The sequence below is a fragment of the Bos javanicus genome, chromosome 7 (assembly GCF_032452875.1).
Source record: "Bos javanicus breed banteng chromosome 7, ARS-OSU_banteng_1.0, whole genome shotgun sequence".
In the NCBI taxonomy this organism is placed as follows: domain Eukaryota; kingdom Metazoa; phylum Chordata; class Mammalia; order Artiodactyla; family Bovidae; genus Bos; species Bos javanicus.
In genome coordinates, this window is record NC_083874.1 from 4812287 (window position 1) to 4827352 (window position 15066).

The following is a 15066-nucleotide window of genomic DNA, read 5'->3' on the forward strand; positions in this document are numbered from 1 at the left end:
TCGCCTTGCTGTCCTTTTAAAAGTCTTCGTTGGCACCATAGTTTGAAAGCATCAGTTCTTCGGCGCTCAGTCTTCTTTACAGTCCAACTCTCACATTGGTATATCACTTCTTGAAAAACCATAGCTTTGACTATATGGACACTTGATGGCAAAATGATGTCTCTGCTTTTTAATACACTGCCTAGCTTTGTCATGGCTTTTCTTCCAAGGAGCAAGTGTCTTTTAATTTCATGGCTGCAGTCACCATCTACAGTGATTTTGGAGCCCAAGAAAATAAAATCTGTCACTGTTTCCACTTTACCTCCATCTATTTGCCATGAAGTAAAGGGACTAGATGCCATGATCTTTGTTTTTTGAATGTTGAGTTTCAAGCCAGCTTTTTCACTCTCCTCTTTCACCCTCATCAAGAGACTCTTTAGTTCCTCTTCACTTTCTGCCATTAGAGAGGTATCATGTGCATATTTGAGGTTGTTGATATTTTTCCTGGCAATCTTGAATTCAGCTTGTGATTCATCCAGCCCAGCATTTTGCATGATGTACTTTGCATTATAAGTTAAATAAACAGGGTGACAATATATACTTGATGTACTCTTTCCCCAATTTTAAACCAGTCTGTTGTTCCATGTCCAGTTTTAACTGTTGCTGCTTGACCTGCATACAGGTTTATCAGGAGACAGGTAAGGTGGTCTGGTAGTCCCATCTCTTTAAGAATTTTCCACAGTCTGTTGTGATCCACACAGTCAAAAGCTTTAGCGTAGTCAATGAAGCAGAAGTAGATGTTTTTCTGGAATTCCTTTACATTTTCTATGATCCAGTGGATGCTGGTAATTTGATCTCTGGTTCCTCTGCCTTTTCAAAATCCAGCTTGAACATCTGGAAGTTCTTGGCTCTTGTATTATTAAAGCGTAGCTTGAAGGATTTTGAGCATTATCTTGCTAGCATGTGAAATGAGTGCAATTGTATGGTAGTTGGAACATTCTTTGGCATTGCATTTCCTTGGGATTGAAATGAAAACTGACCTTTTCCAGTCCCGTGGCCATTGCTGAGTCTTCCAAATTTGCTGACACATTGAGTGCAGCACTTTGACAGTACCATCTTTTAGGATTTTAAATAGCTCAGTAGGAATTCCATCACCTTCACTAACTTTGTTCATAGTGATGCTTCCTAAGGCCCACTTGACTTTCACTCCAGAATTTCTAGCTCTAGGTGTGTGACCATACCATCATAGTTATCTGGGTTATTAAGATCTTTTTTTTGTATAGTTCTTCTGTGTATTCTTGCTACCTCTTCTTAATTTTTTCAGCTTCTGTTAGGTCCTTGCCATTTCTGTCCTTTATTGTGCCTATTTTTGCAAGAACTATTCCCTTGGTTTTCTTGAAGAAATCTCTAGTCTTTCCCATTCTACTGTTTTCCTCCATTTCTTTGGTTTGTTCAATTAAGAAGCCTTTTTTTTTTTTTTTTAAATCTCTCCTTGCTATTCTCTGGAACTCTGCACTTAGGTGGGTGGGTACATCTTTCCCTTTCTCCTTCGCTTTTTGCTTCTCTTCTTTTCTCAGCTGTTTGTAAGATCTCTTCAGACAACCACTTTGCCTTCTTGCATTTCTTTGGGATGGTTTTGGTCACTGCCTCTTATACAATATTATGAAACTCCATTCATAGTTCTTCAGACACTCTTGTCTACCAGATCTTATCTCTTGATTCATCACCTCCACTGTATAATCATGAAGGGTTTGACTTAGGTCATACCTGAATGTCCTAGTGGTTTTCCCTACTTCCTTCAGTTTAAGTCTGAGTTTTCCAATAAGGAGCTCATGATCTCAGCTCCAGGTCTTGCCCCAACTTGCCCCACTAATGCCAAAGAAGTTGAAGTTCAATGGTTCTGTGAAGACCTACAAGACCTTCTAGAACTAATACCAAAAAAAAAAAAAAAAGATATCCTTTCATCATAGGGAATTGGAATGCAAAAGTACCAAGTCAAGAGATACCTGGAGTAACAGACAAGTTTGGCCTTGGGGTAACAAATGAAGCAGGGCCAAGGCTAACAGAGTTTTGTCAAGAAAACACACCAGTCACAGCAAACACCCTCTTCTAATAACACAAGAGATGAACTCTACACATGGACATCACAAGATGGTCAATACTGAGATCATCAGTAAAGAGATACAACTTATAAAAAGAAACCAAACGGAAATTCTGAATCTGAAAAGTACAATGACTGAAGTGGAAAATTCACTAGAGGCACTCAGTAGATGATCTGAGCAGATAGAAGACAGAATCAGCAAATCTGATTGAAATGGTCAAGCTGAAGATCAATGATCAATTGAAGAGCAGAAATAAAAAGAATGAGGAAAGGTGAACTGAGTCTAAAAGACCTGTAGGTAAAAAGACAAAAAATAAAAAAAGACCCGTAGGGCACCATCAGGAGGGCCAACAAATACACTGTGGGAGCTCCAGAGGGGAGAGAGGAAGGTCAGAAAGAATATTTGAAGAGATAATAGCCCCAACTTCCCAGATTTGATGAAAGATACAAAACCACCCTAGTGAGCTTCCCTGGTGGCTCACTGGGAAAGAATCCTCCCGCCAGTGCAGGAGATGTAAGAGAGCAGGTTCAATCTCTGGGTTGGAAAGATTCCCCTGGAGAAGGAAATGGCAACCTACTCCAGTATTCTTGCCTGGGAAAGAGAAGCCTGGCAGGCTACAGTCCGTGAGCTCACAAACGAGTCGGACACAACTTAGTGACTGAGCAACAAGAAATCTACACATCTCAGAGGCTCAGTGAACTCCAAGCAGAATGTACTCAAACAGACCTACACTGAGACACATTGTAACCAAACTGTTGAAAGCCAAAGAGAAAAGTGAACTCTGAAAGTAGCAAAAGAAAGCTACTTATCAAGTACAAGGGATCCCCTATAAGATCAAAACCAATTTCTCATCAGAAACCCTAGAATACAGAAGGCAATGAAATGAGGTACTTAAACTGCTGATCAAGAATTCTATATCCGGCAAAACTGTTTCTCAAAAATAAGGGAGAGAGAATTCCCTTGTGGTCCAGTGGTTTAGACTTGGTGCTTTCAATGCCAGGGCCTGGGTTCGATTCCTAGTCAGGAAACTAACATTCTGCAAGCCGTGTGGCACGGCCAAAAAATAAGAAAGAAAGAAAGAAAAGGGAGAAATCAAGACATTCTCGGGTCAGCAAAAATTGAGGGAGCTTGTTACCATTATATCTGCAATGCAAGAAATGCTAGAAGGAGTCTGGCTGGTTGAAAGTTACCCTAAATAGTAACTCAGAGCTGTTACTCAATCTAAGAATTGAGGGGAGAAGTAAATAGTTCTATGATAATAGTTGGAGACTTCAATGCCCTACTTTTAATAACGGATAGAACATCTAGACAGAAGATTAAAGATATGAGGATTGATCAACACTCTAACTAGCCCAAATGGACATCTATAGAAAGAACACTCCTTCAACAGCACACACATATCCCTATCAGATGCATCTAGAACATGCTCCAGTACAAATCAGTTATTCAGCAAAAAAAGAAACTCTCAATACACTTTTGGGCATTTAAAATTTTATTTTTATTGAAGTATAGTTGATATAAAATATTATATGTTGCAGGTGTACTCAATACATTTTAAAAGGCTGAAATCATTGCCAACAGCAATGGAATAAAACTAGAAGTCAATAACAGAAGGAAAGGTAGCATGTTCACAAACATGTGGATATGAAACCACATACCATTCAAAAAACAACGTATTAAAGAAGAAATCATGAAAGAAATTGGAAAATACTTACGGATGAATGAAAGCAAAAATACCACATGCTAACAAGCCCAACTTGGGTCCACTCACCCTCACGCAGTAAAGTCAGTCTATTGACACCTGGTTGTAGGGAAGGAAAAGGCAGCATTTATTGCAGTATACCAAGCTAGTGTTCAATACACCTGAGCTCCCTGATAGCTTTCAGTGAAAGGTTTTTAAGGACAAGGTGAGGGAAAGGGATTGTGGGTTTGTGATCTGCTCATGGCTGGTGGTGAGGTAATCAGGAGTCAACATCATCGACCTTCTTGTTTCAACTGTTCTGAGGTCTCTGTGCTTGGGGACATCATAAGGTTAACTTCTTCCACCTGGTGGAGGTTTCACTATCTAAAAACCAGCTCAGAGGACGTGACTCAGAATATTATTTATAGCCCTTGAGATGGAACTAAAGATCCTTGACTTTGTTTAATGGCTAAACTATTATTATTTTGTCTTGCTTGGCTATTTTTCCTTCTTTCTGCCTTTTCTCACATCTCTGATTAAATTTATTCTTCGGAACTTGAGGAAGGACGGGGAGGCTAATGTTTTCCTGTAGACAAAAAGCAGGCAGAAGGTATGGTGAGGGCGAGTGGGGGGTTCTGTCCCAGGAAGCCCCATAGAGTCCTGATCAATTACAGACTTACTAAAAGTTATGGGGTGCAGCAAAGTCAGTGCTCATAGGGAAACTGACAACTTTAAATGACTACATTGAAAAAGCAAAAAACTCAAATCAATAGCCTAAATTTATACTTTGAGGAAGTAGAAAAAGAAGAATAAACTAAAGTCAAAGCTAGAAGAAGGAAGGAATTATTCTAATCTAAAGATCAGAACAGAGACAAATTAAGTAGAGAATAAAGAAATAATAGAATCACAGGAATTAATGAAACCAAAAAGTGCTTCTTTGAAAAGATTAACAATATCAACAAACTTTTAGCTAGGTTGACAAAGAAAAAGGAGAGAAGACTCAGAAAACTAAAATCAGAAATAAAAGTGGGGAATAACTACTGACTCAAAAGAAATAAAAAAGATAAGGGACTTCCCTGGTGGCCCAGTGGTTAAGACTCCATGCTTCCAATGCAGAGTACACGGACGGGTTCAATCCCTGGTCAGGGAACTAAGATCCCATATGCCATGCCACTCAGCACAGCCAAAATAAATAGAGAAGATAAAAAGGAAAAAAAAAAGGTAAGATAATATCATGAAAAATTGTATGCCAAATTAGATAACCTAGATGAGATGGACAAATTCCCAAGAATATCAAATTACCTAAACTGACTCAAGAAGAACTAGAGGGTGTCCCTGGTGGTCTAGTGGTTAAGAATCTGCCTTGCAATGCAGGGGACACCAGTTCAATCCCTGATCCAGGAAGATCCCACAACCCTTGGAGCAACTAAGCCCAGGAGCCACAACTACTGAGCTCATATTTCTCAAGAGAGTAGCCCCTACTCACCGTAACTAGAACAAGCCTGTGTGTAGCGGCAAAGACCCAGCACAGCCAAAATAAATAAATAATAAAATGTTTTTTTAAAAGGGAAGAAGTAGAAAATCTGGAAAGTGAAAATGTTAGTCCCTCAGTCATGTTTGACTCTTTGTGATCCCATGGACTGTAGCCCTCCAGGCTCTTCTGTCCATGGAACAAGAATACAGGAGTAGAGAGACCCATAACAAATAAGGAGATGGAATCAAAAGTCAAAAACCTTCTAGGGGGGATCCCGGTGGAGGAGGGAGCAGCACGCTGAGCTTCCGCAGCGATGTGCGGAGCCAAGCGCCCTGGTTAAAAAAAAAAAAGAAAAGAAAACCTTCTGGGACTTCCCCGGTGGTCCAGTGGTTAAGACCCAGATTCCAATGCAGGGGACACATGTTTGAGCCCTGGCTGGGGAACTAGGATCCCATATTCCTTGAGATGCAGCCAGTAATAAACTTTCCAACACAGAAGGCCAAGACCAGATGGCTTCACTGGTGAACTCTGAGTCATTTATGGAATAAAACCAATTCTCCCAATTCTTATCATATTCTTCCAAAAAAATGGAAGGGGAAGCAACAGTTCTAACAATGCTAGAATGACTCTAATAATGACAGATAAACATGCCACCAGAAAATAAAATTATACACCATGAGATCATAGAAAATATATATGTGTGTATATCTATATTGGTCTCTGCCCCCCAGGTTCCCAGCACAGAACTCCTGAAACTCTTTTAACTTCCTACTATGAGCATTTTTTGTGCTTATATTTGGTCTTTAACCCCCATTCCCCGCACAGATTTCCTAGATCCTCTGGAATTTCTTGGGTGACGGAAGTGTCTCTCATTATAATGAGGTGACTCTGGCAGGGCATGTGGATGGCTCTTGGATGGGAGCCTGTCACCACAGGGGCCAAGCCATGATTGCTGCTGCTAAGTTGCTTCAGTTGTGTCCGACTCTGTGCGACCCCATAGATGGCAGCCCACCAGGCTCCCCCATCCCTGGGATTCTCCAGGCAAGAACACTGGAGTGGGTTTCCATTTCCTTCTCCGGAGTTTGGAATTTGCAGCCTCATTCCCTGCCCCCTCCCCCCATTCTCCTGTAAATGGAGTTAATGATTGACCATGCTGATGTGATGATGCCACCATAAAAATCCCCAAAGTACCGGGTTCAGAGAGTGACCATGTGGAGCTGCTGGGAAACGGCATGGAACCCCTGAGCCTCTTCCTGCATGCCTTGCCTTCTACATCTCTGTATCCTTTTTTTTTTGCTTGAAATAGTAGCAATTTCTTTGGAAGGACTAATGCTGAAGCTGAAGCTCCAGTACTTTGGCCACCTGATGGGAAGAACCGACTCATTGGAAAAGACCCCAGTACTGGGAAAGATCGAAGGCAAAAGGAGAAGGGGGCAACAGAAGATGAGATGATCGGACGGCATCACCGACTCAATGGACATGACTTTGAACAAACTTTGGGAGACAGTATAGGACAGGAAAGCCTGGTGTGCTGCAGCCCATGGGGTGGCAAAGAATCAGACCCAACTTAGCAACTGAACAACAACAAGTAACAGCTTATATTTTCATATTTCTGGAGGATACAAGTCTGCAACCATGGCACTGATAGGGCCTTCTGAGAGCTGTAGAGAAGAACCCCTCCTTGTGTCTTCTAACCTCAGGCACTTGCTGCCAATCCTTGGTGTTCCCAGGCTGGTTGCTGCTGCTGCTGCTAAGTCACTTCAGTCGTGTCCGACTCTGTGTGACCCTAGAGACAGCAGCCTACCAGGCTCCCCCGTCCCTAGGATTCTCCAGGCAAGAACACTGGAGTGGGTTGCCATTTCCTTCTCCAGTGCATGAAAGTGAAAAGTGAAAGTGAAGTCGCTCAGTCTTGTCCAACTCTTCGTGACCCCATGGACTGCAGCCTACCGGGCTCCTCTGTCCATGGGATTTTCCAGGCAAGAGTACTGGAGTAGGGTACCATTGCCTTCTCCTCCCAGGCTGGTAGATCATTTCAGTTTAGTTCAGTGCTCAGTCATGTCTGACTCTTTGCGACCCCATGGACTGCATCACGCCAGGCTTCCCTGTCCATCATCAACTCCCAGAGCTTGCTCAAACTCATGTCCATTGAGTCGGTTATGTCATCCAACCATCTCACCTCTGTCATCCCCTTCTCCTTCCTCCTTCAATCTTTCCCAGCATCAGGGTCTTTTCCAGTGAGTCAGTTCTTCACATCAGGTGGCCAAAGTATTGGAGCTTCAGCTTCAGCATCAGTCCTTCCAATGAACACCCAGGACTGATCTCCTTTAGGATGGACTGGTTGGATCTCTTTGCAGTCCATGGGACTCTCAAGAGTCTTCTCCAACACCACAGTTCAAAAGCATCAGTTCTTCAGCGTTCAGCTTTCTTTATAGTTCAACTCTCACATCCATACATGACCACTGGAAAAACCATAGCCTTGACTAGACAGACTTTTGTTGGTAAAGTAATGTCTCTGCTTTTTAATGTGTCATCTAGGTTGGTCACAGCTTTTCTTCCAGGGAGCAAGCATCTTTTAATTTCATGGCTGCAGTCACCATCGACAGTGATTTTGAAGCCCCTCAAAATAAAGTCTTTCACTGTTTCCATTGTTTCCCCAACTATCTGCCATGAAGTGATGGAACCAGATGCCATGATCTTAGTTTTCTGAATGTTTAGTTTTAAGCCAACTTTTTCACTCTCCTCTTTAATCAAGAGGCTCTTTAGTTCTTCTTCACTTTCTGCCATAAGGGTGGTGTCATCTGCATATCTGAGGTTATTGATATGTCTTCTGGCAATCTTGATTCCAGCTTGTGCTTCATCCAGCCCAGCATTTCTCATGATATACTCTGCATATAAGTTAAATAAGCAGGGTGACAATACACAGCCTTGATGTACTCCTTTCCCACTTTGGAACCAGTCTGTTGTTCCATGTCCAGTTCTAACTGTTGTTTCTTGACCTGCATACAGATTTCTCAGGAGGCAGGTCAGGTGGTCTGGTATTCCCATCTCTTTAAGAATTTTCCACAGTTTGCTGTGATCCACACAGTCAAAGGCTTTGGCGTAGTCAACAAAGTAAAAGTAGATGTTTTTCTGGAACTCTTGTTTTTTTGATGATCCAGTGGATGTTGGCAATTTGATCTCTGGTTCCTCTGCCTTTTCTAAATCCAGTTTGAACATCTGGAAATTCACGGTTCACATACTGTTGAAGCCTGGCTTGGAGAATTTTGAGCATTACTTTGCTAGCGTGTGAGATGAGTGCAATTGTGTGGTACTTTGAACATTCTCTGGCATTGCCTTTCTTTGGTTTTGGAGTGAAAACTGACCTTTTCCAGTCCTGTGGCCACTGCTGAGTTTTCCAGATTTGCTGGCATACTGAGTGCAGCTCTTTCACAGAATCATCTTTTAGGATTTGAAATAGCTCAACTGGAATTGCATCACCTCCACTAGCTCGTTCATAGTGATGCTTCCTAAGCCCACTTGACTTGGCACTCCAGGATGTCTGGCCCTAGGTGAGTGATCACACCATCATGGTTATCTGGGCCATGAAGACCCTTTTGGTATGGTTCTTCTGTGTATTCTTGCCAGGCTGGTAGAGGTATCACTCCAATTTCTGCCTCCAGGAAGTGCCCTGGCTGTCCAGTGGTGAAGATGCCTCACTTCCACTGCAGGGGTTGAAGGCTCGAGCTTCGGTGTAGAAGTCAAGATCCCACATGCCGCAGGGTGCGGTGCCCCCCAGATCGCTTCTGCCTCCATTGTCACATGGCCTTCTTCTTCCCATGTGTACCTATGGCTGTGTCACATTGGACTAGGGGTCCATGCTACTGCAGTATGCCTTCATTATAACTTGACTGCACCTGTCACTCAGCTCTTCAGTGGGTCCTCCCCATGGGGAGGATGCCTTTTCACAAGTACTTCCCAAAAAGAAAAGCGAAGAGCTTAAAGAGCCCGTCTGAGTTACCCTCTGTGAATCTACCATTCCAGTGATGTCATTCCAATTTTTCTCTTATTTTCGCCAAAGGAGTAAGCAATTTACCATGGACTGTGTGGCCTTAGGGTTGCAAATTTCTGTGAGCCTTCAGCTCTTATGGTGTTCTTTTATTAATATAATAAACAGATCTATACTAAGTGAAGTGTTTCCCTGGTGGCTCAGGTGATAAAGAATGTGCCTGCAATGCAGGAGACCCAGGTTCCATCCCTGGGTTAGGAAGATCCCCTGGAGAAGGGAACGGCTACCCACTGCAGTATTCTTGCTTGGAGAATTCCATGGACGGAGAAGCCTGGCCGGCTACAGTTTATGGGGTCACAAAAAGTCAGAGACACTAAGTAACCTGTTGTACTGAGCTCTGTGATCTGCTCTAACTAACACAGCCTGGACGTGGGACTGTGGGAGACTTCAGTTCATGACCAGTGGTCAGAAGCACAGGTGACCACCTGGACCTGCGATTGGCATCTCAAGTGGGGCCCGTCTTGCAAGACTGAGCCCTTAACCTGTGGAATCTGATGCTATCTCCAGGTAGAAAGTATCAGAATGGAGTTATATTATCACCCAGGTGAGTTGCTTGAGAATTGCTTGTTGTGGGGGAAACACAGAAGCGTTTTTCGGGTCAGAGGTGCTCTGAGGGGGACAGCGGTGAGAGTAAAGGAGTGGCGCGGAGGGTCTGCCTGGCGATCCAGTGGTTAGGACTCTGAACTTCCGATATAGGGATGCAGGGCTGTGGGTTTGAGCCCTGGTTGGGGAACTAAGATCCCATGTGCCGGCCCGCTGTGTGGTGTGATGGGAAAAAAAAGAGTGAGAAGCAAAGGAGGAGGACAGAGGTTTTTCTTAAGATGCAGATCAATATCCCTTACAAATAAAGGTGAAATACTGCTAAACCAAATGTTAGCAAACCCAAACAGAATCCAAAAGCATATTAGAAGAGTTACCTATCATAACCAAGGGGGATTGATCTCAGGAAGGTTAGCATGTCTCAACATAAGGAAACCAATCAATGTAATACATCCTATTAATAAAATGAAGAGAAAAAAATCCACATGATCATCTCAACTGATGCATTTAAGGCACTTGAAAAAATCCAATATCCTTTTATGATAAAAACCCTCAGAAGAATAGAAATATCATACATATAATAAAACACATTTATGAAAATGCCACAGCTAGCTTCATCATCAACAGGGAGAGGCTGAAAGCTTTCCCCCTATGACAAGGAACAAGCCAAGAATGTATACTTTTACCCCTGCCATTTCAACGTGACATTTGGAAGTTTCAATGAGAGCAATAAGACAAGAAAAATAAATAATAGACATCTAAATTGGAAAGGAAGAAGTAACACTATCTCTATGCATGACATGACCCTATGTCATAGAAAACCCCAAAGAATTTACAAGAAAGCTATAAAATATTTACATATCATATGTATCATGAGGGTTCATTATCCAAAATATATAAAGAACTCCTACAACTCGACAACAAATATCCAATTTAAAAATGGGCAAAGAATTTTACATCCAAGGAAAATATACAAATGGCCATGAAGTAGGTCAAAAGATGCTCACATCATTAATCCTTAGGGAAATGCAAATCAAAACTACAATGAGATATCACTTTATACCCATTAGCATGGCTGTTAGGAAAATAGCAAGTGTTGGTGTGAAGAAATTGGAACCCTCTTGTGCCTCTGGGGGAATGTGAAATGGTGCAGCTGCTGTGGAAAATGGTTTGGCATTCCTCAAAGTCTAACCATAAGATGACCATATAATCCAGCAATTCCACTTCTGGATCTTTTTCTAGAAGAACTGAAAAGCAGGGACTCAAACTGAGCTTGTACACCAATGCCCACAGCAGCATTATTCACAATAGCCAAAGGTGGAAGCAACGCTAATGTGCTGCTGCTGCTGCTGCGAAGTCGCTTCAGTCGCGTCCGACTCTGTGCGACCCCAGAGACGGCAGCCCACCAGGCTCCCCCGTCCCTGGGATTCTCCAGGCGAGAACACTGGAGTGGGGTGCCATTTCCTTCTCCAATGCGTGAAAGTGAAAAGTGAAAGTGAAGTCACTCAGTCGTGTCCTCTCGACCCCATGGACTGCAGCCCACCAGGCTCCTCCGTCCGTGGATTTTCCAGGCAAGAGGACTGGAGTGGGGTGCCACTGCCTTCTCCATGCAAATGTCCACCAAGAGCCAAATGGGTAAACAAAATTTGGTGCGTCCTCACAATGGAATACTACTCAGCCATAGAAATGGAATGACATTCTGATCTGTGCCACAATGCAAATAAACCTTGAGAATTATGCTGAGTGAAATGTCAGTCACAGAAGGACAAACATTTTACGGTTCCACTGGTATGAAATATCTAGAAAATGCAAATTCATAAGGCAAAGTAGATTTGAGGTTACTGGCGGCTGGAGGAGGGGGAGAAATGAGGGATTATTGCTTAATGGTTACAGAGTGTCTGTTTAGGTGTGACGGAAAAGTTTTGGAAGTAGATAATAGTGATGTTTTGTGCTTTAAAAAAAATGTTTATTTATTTGGCTGCAGCAGGTCTTGGCAGGATGTGGAATCTAGTTTCCTGACCCACTGGACACCAGGGAAATCCCCAGTGGTTATGTATGATGTGTGTGCTCAACATTGGGAACATACTTAAGTCACTAACAGTCCACTTCAAAATGGTTAAAATGGCAAATTCTATGTATATTATACATATTTTTCATAACACAAAAACGCAAATTAAAAAAACTTTATAAAAAGGTATCACACTCTTACAATTATTTTCACTAAATGATCTGAGTTGGACATTTTTGCCTGTAAGTCTGGCTCATCCTTTTTCAGTGCTGTATAGCACTCTGTTCATAGGAACACACTCTAACCTTTCCCTAGTTTCCAGATGCTCCTTATTATGAACCATGCCGCTGGGAAGGCATGCACATGTAGATTTCTCTGGGGTTCACACCAAGACCAGAAGGGCCAGGAGGGAGACTCAGCTATACTGGAATGAGCAAATTGTTCTTCTCAATGGTCAATTCAATTCTCAGGCCTAATCACCAGTGACTCTGTCCCCTTCCTAAGAGTGAAGAGACGTCTCAGTGATTTCTGTTCACTGATGACTAGATTGAGTTTCTAGTTATTGGTTGTCCTGGGTTCATCTTCCTGGAATTACCTGTTCATTCCTGCACTGCACTGAATGTGTGTATGTGTGTGCTTAGTCACTCTTTTGTATCTGACTCTTTGTGACCCCATGGATGGTAGCCCGCCAGGATCTTCTGTCCATGGAATTTTCCAGGAGAGAATACTAGAGCAGTCTGCCATTTCCTATTCCAGGGGATCTCCTCAATTCAAGGCTCAAACCTACGTCTCTTGTGTCTCCTGCATTGGCAGGCAGATTCTTTACCCCTGTGCCCCCCGGGAAGCACAATGAGTCCCCAAATTCATGTCCACCCAGAACCTCAGATTGTGACCATGAGGGTCTTTGTGGATGTAATTATGTTAAGCTGAGGTCATACTGGAGTAGGGTGGGCCCTAAACCCCCACTACAAGACTGATTTCCTTCTAAGAGGTCATATGAAGATGGAAGCAGAGATTGGAGTGATGCAGCTACTAGCCAAGAGACCCTGAGCGGTGCCGGAAGCCATCAGAAGCCAACAGAGAGGCCTGGGACCAGTTCTTTTTCATAGCCTTCAATTGTGCTGACACTTTGATTTGGGACTTCCAGCCTCCAGAACTGTGAAGGAATGAAGTTTCTGCTGTTGTAAGCCACCGAGTTTGTGGTTGTTGTTATGGCAAAAAAATACCATTTGCCCATTTCTCTTTCTTTTCTTTTTTTGGCTGCATCACACAGCTTGTGGGATCTTAGTTCCCTGACCAGGGATCGAACCTGTGCCCTGGCAGAGACAGCACTGAGTCCTAATCACTGGGCTGCCAGGGAATTTCTACCATTTACCCATTTTCCTGTCTGGTGTGTCTTGTGGGGTGGGGGTGGGGCTCACATGTCCTGGAAGTTATTTCTTGGTTAGTTAAATGCATGACAGATATCAACCTCTCCTGGATTATCTTTTCATTTTTTTTTAAATGAATTTCTTTGGTTGCTGGAAAGTTTGAAATGGATCCTAATAGACTATCCCTAAAGTATTCATTTTCTTCCTTATCAAGGGCAGGTTTTCATTTGTCAGGCAGTTAAGTCTGGGGTATGGTTCTCCTCTGTGATGCTTCCAGTCAGCCGTGACTTCCCTGCCTTCTGGGTTTGGGGCTCTGCCAGACCCCCCAGATCAGCGCTTAGTCGGGGAAGGATGAGGCCAGCTGAGTATGAGTCAGCAGGGTGCGCCGGACTCAGAAGGAAAGGGGGACGGAAGTGGTCAGCTCAGACCCTGGGACCAGCTGTGTGGGTTCCTGGCCACGGCGGGCAGGGGTCACCAAGACAGCCCAGGTCGGGCAGGAAGTGGGTCAGCTGAGGCCTCGGGCTTGAGGCCCCACATGCTCACTGCCTGGAACCCCAAGCCGCCCCCACACGGCCTGCTGCAGCACCCTGGTTTGCATGCCTGTTCCTGTAATGGTTTCACAGACCATGGGCATTTATGGAGCGCCTGCTGTGTGAGCATGTGGAAGTCAGCTCCCTGATACAGGAGAATCTGAAGCCCAGAACGGGCTTGACTCAGTGTGGAGGTCCAGTCACCCAGTACCCCAGGTCCTCCTCCTTGGCTGGGTGGGGACCTCTCTGTCTCTGGGTGTCCTCACCCTACACACAGCCGCTGAGAAGAAAAAACAGCTAGGAAGTGTCCACATCTCTTCTGCCTCCCTCGCTCCCTCTGCCCCACCTGCACCTCACTGCATTGCTGTTTTTCAGTTTCTCACCACCAACACCACAGTGTGTGTGTGTGTGTGTGCGCACGCGCATGCGCTGGGGTGTTGGGAGGGCAGCCTGAACCCACTCTTCTTGTCTTCTGGGGGACCAGGACATGTCCAGGCAGGTCTGGGCACTTGCAGAAATTGCTGAATGCCTGGCAAGCTGCCAGGGCAGGAAGGAGCCGGTAGGAAGGTTAGAGAGGGTGTGGGAGAAGGACTAGCTTGGGGTTTCCGGTGTGGTACTTTGCCCTTCTCACCCCTTCCCAGACCCGTCCCACTCAAAGTGTCCCAAGATGACCTCAGCATCTTCCCCCAAAACTTAGGGTTTTGCGGAATGCATAGGAGTTCTCTAGGTGTAAATGGAGGAGGGGGGACTTCCAGGAAGAAAAGACAAACTGGGATCAGCAGAGACCAGGAAAAAGGGGTTCAGATGTCCAGCATAAGAGTCTAGCTTCTCCTGTGGGCCAACAGGAGCCACTGAGAGTGTAAGAGGTGGAGAGGGGCCCAGGCAGATGGGTAGAACTCGAAGGACGCTAGCCTGAGACCCTCACCTTTAAGATGGAGAATATCCAGGCAAGAGCTGAGGGAAACTCTGTTGAAGAGGGCCAAGCCCTACCCTTGAATGAGCCTCCCTGAATAGTCCCCGGACCCTTCAGCTGCCTGTCTGTCCTTCATCACAGCTGGCACCCCCTGTACTGTACCCCCAGACCAGGAGCTGCTGGTTTCCTGGTGTCCAAAGCCCAGCGCACAGTAGGCAATTCTTAGGTGGCTCAGCCAAGAGAAGTCAGGGCTCTAGAGGCAGAGAACTGGCAGGACGGGGCCTGAGCTGGAGGAGGTGCGGACCTTCAGGGTCTGGACATCCTCTCCCCTTCCCTGGGCGCCTGCGCCTCTCTGCGCCCCCTGTTGGCGGAGGAGTGGAACACCCAGCACTCCCGCCTCTCCTCTCGCCTAGTCGTGAGTGTG